Genomic DNA, 3,744 nt, shown 5'->3' with positions numbered 1-3,744 from the left:
TATCTATCTATCTATCTATCTATCTATCTATCTATCTATCTATCTATTATTTATAGTTGTCTGCCTGCATGTGTGCCTGCAGGCCAGAAGAGGGCACCAGATCTCATTGTAGGTACTTATGGGCCACCATGTGGTTGCGGATAGTTTAACTCAGGACCTTTGGAAGTCCAACCAGTGTAAAAATTTAATTTAGAAAAGAAAGGCCATTCAAGAAAACCACAGTTCAGGATGTCCTGAGGTCTGAACGAGTGAGCAGAAGGGAAGCCATGTACATGAAAAACACCAGGCGCCCAGGAATGGGTCTTTCACATACAGAAACAGATCTGTCTTGCATGCTACCAGGGGCAGAGAGGTCCTCCAGGATTCTCTTTATTTGAACACTGATCCCACCTGTGAGGGCCCCATCCTGGGACCTGTCACTCCTTGGATTGCTTTCTGGGTCTAACGGGAGGGGCTGTCTGCTGCGGTTCTTCAACACCTGCGCATATTACTGCTGGAAAAAAGCCAAAGCCAGAGCCGGGCGCGGTGGCTCACACCTGTGATCCCATCCCTCAGGGCGGCAGAGGCAGCCAGATCTCTGCGAGTTCAAGGCCAGCGTGGTCTCTAAAGTGAGTCCACAATAACCAAGGTTACACAGAAAAACTCTTATCTCAAAAAACCCAAAACAAAACAAAACAAAAAACAAAAAAGCCAGTGCAAGGCCCTGCTGATTTCTCTGTGTCTCTTTCGCCCCTTCCTTCCTCTCCCCCGACCTCTCTCCTCTCCTCCCCTTCTCCTCTCTCTGCGCGCGCCTCTCCCTCCCCCTCCTGCGCTGCTGCCACTAAACCTGCATTTATATAACATAACTTCGTCTCGCCTTTAGCGCATTCCAATGATCAATCATTATGCATGCATGCTTTTACATGTGTGCGTATGACTACGGAGGCCCAGAGTTGACGTTAGAAGCTTGCACTGGGTTCCTCTTCCTCCACCTTCTGAGGCTAGAATTACAGGCGGGCTGCTGTGCCCATTTACAAGGGTTTCTGAGGATCTTCACGCTTCCGTGGCAGGTGTTTTAACCACTGAGCCACGTCCCTAGCCCGTTCTGTTTACTGCTTTTTCCAAGAGTAATAAAGTGCTGTCCTCCGTCACCATCAGTAAAACAGATTGCGCAGCTCTTGTGGGCGACAGTTATGAGCATGCGCAGTTCTTGTGGCCGCTACTTAGAGCGTGCGCAGTTCTTGCGGCGCTTTACAGAACCTACGCAGTTGTTTTCGTCTGAACTGTTTGACGTGGGAAAAGTCCATCAAACAGTCCCAGCTTTTTTTTTTTTTTTTTTTTTTTTTTTTCATTATCAGCAAATGGAATGGTGCTAATGCGTACCTTGTAGAATTGTGTTCCGGATTCATTTCTGCGGCGTAACAAAATGCTAGAAATTAGATGGCTTTTGACAGTAGAAACCTATTTCTTGTGGTTCTGGAGCCTAGACGTCATGCTTTGAAATAGAAATGACCCCAGAGGCCGTGTGCTAGGGCCTAGTAGAAGGAGGAGGGGTGACTGGAGGCGTGCCCTCAGAGAGGTTCTAGGAAGCCCAGGCTCTTCTCTTTGCTCTCTGGACACCATGAGTGATTTCGTTTCACCACATACTCCTTGTTGTGGCCACTTGACATCCCACTACAGACCCAGAAACCACAAAGCCAACCGATCAAAAGCTAAAACAAATCTCTGGGAGTCTGAGGTCAAGGCACCTGTAGATTAACAATCTGAGGAGCCCTACCTACCCCAGCTCTGAATCACAGACGGATGGCTGCCTCTCTACTGTCTCCAAATGGCAGAAGGGAAAAAGCAAGTTCCAGGGGACCCTCATAACCTGGCTACCCGCCCCCCACCCCCAACCACAACCCGAAAAGATCCTGCAATCTGCTACTACCATGGTAGGAGGCAGGGCCACAAAATGGATTTAGGGGAGGAAATCACCATTCAGTCTGTAATACTGGCATAAGAATTAAATGGGTCAAAAACACCTTAAATATTTTGTGTGCTCAAAAATACTGGCTGTTAGTTGTGTTCCTTTGTTGCACTGAGAACAGTCATTAGAGAGAAAGCTCCCAGTTGATTTCCAAAGTGGTTGTACAAGTTTGCACTACCCCTGCAATGGGGGAGTGTTCTCCTTTCTCTACGTCCTCACCAGTATCTGCTGTTACTTGAGTTTTTGATCTTTGCCATTCTGTTGGTGTAAGATGGAATCTCAGAATCATTTTGATTTACATTTCTCTGATGACTAAGGATGTTGAGCATTTCTTTAAGTGCTTCTCAGCCATCTGGCATTCCTCTGTTGAGAATTTTGTTTAGCTCTTTTAATTAGGTTATTTTGTTCATTGGTATTTGATTTTTTGAGTTTCTTGTATATTTTGAATATTAACACTTTGTCAGATATACAATTGGTGAAAATCTTTTTCTATTCTGTAGACTGACATTTCATTCTCCTGATAGAATGTCCTTTCAGTTTCAAGAGGTCCCATTTATTAGGTATTGGTTTTAGGATTTGAGCTGTTGGTGTTCTGTTCAGGACGTTGTCTCCTGTGCCAATGAGATCAAGGCTCTTCCCCATTTTTTCTTCTAAGAGGTTTAGTGTGTCTGATTTTATGTTGAGGTCTTTAATCCACTTGGACTTGAGTTTTGTGCGGGGTGATAAATATGAATCTATTTGCATTTTTCTACATGCAGACAGCCATGTTAGACCAGCACCATCTGTTGAAGATACCGTTTTTTTTTTTTTTTCCTTTAGTGTAATTTTGGCTCCTTTGTCTAAAATCAGGTATCCATGGGTGTGTAGGTTTATTTCTGGGTCTTTTATTCAATTCCATTGACCAACCAGTTTATTTCTATATTCAAACCCTATTCAGTTTTCATTACTATTGCTTTATAGTATAGATTGAAGTCAGGGATGGAGGTATCTCCAGAAGTTCTATTATTGTATAGGATTGTTTTCACTCTTCTGATTTTTCCCATATGAAATTTAGAATTGTTCTTTCAAGGTCTGTAAAGAATTGTGTTGGAATTTTTATCAGAACTGCATTGAATCTGCTGATTTCTTTTGGTAAGATGGCTATTTTTACTATGTTAATCCTGCCAGTCTATAAGCATGGAAGATCTTTCCATATTCTGATATCTTCTTCAATTTCTTTCTTCAGAGACTTGAAGTATTGTCATACAGGTCTTTGACTTTCTTGGTTAGAGTTACACAAGATACCTTATATTATCTGTGGCCACTGTGAAGAGTGAAAAGAGAACAATGTAGGAGAGGTAGCGCAGAGAGAAAATAAGGGTAGAGATAAAACCTGGGGAGTGTGGGGCATGACGACAGAAGGCCTGTAGAGAAAAGAGAAACTGTGGGTGTGGGCATCTCTGTGACAAGCTGGAGACATAAGTCAGAATAAGTTTCTGGAAAGATATAAGGGGTAATCCAGCTGAGACTCCTAGTAGCAGGGACCATGGAGACTGAAGAGGACACCCCCTAACTAGACCAATCCACACACTAAACCTTCTACACACAACTTACCCTGCCTATAAGACCTGTAGGGACAAAGGTAGACCAGATAGAGCAGAGACTGAGGGAATGTCCAACCAATGCCTGGCCCAACCCAAGACCCACCCAGTGGAAGAGACAACCATTGACACTATAAATATTCTGCTATGCTTGGAGACAGAATAGATGCTGAGACTCGCAGCTAAACATTGGGTGAAGCACAGGGAGTCTAGTGG

Source organism: Psammomys obesus, unplaced genomic scaffold, assembly GCF_907164565.1.
Source record: "Psammomys obesus unplaced genomic scaffold, mPsaObe1.curated_primary_1811, whole genome shotgun sequence".
Classification (NCBI taxonomy): Eukaryota; Metazoa; Chordata; class Mammalia; order Rodentia; family Muridae; genus Psammomys; species Psammomys obesus.
Note: the sequence above shows the minus strand (reverse complement) of the source record.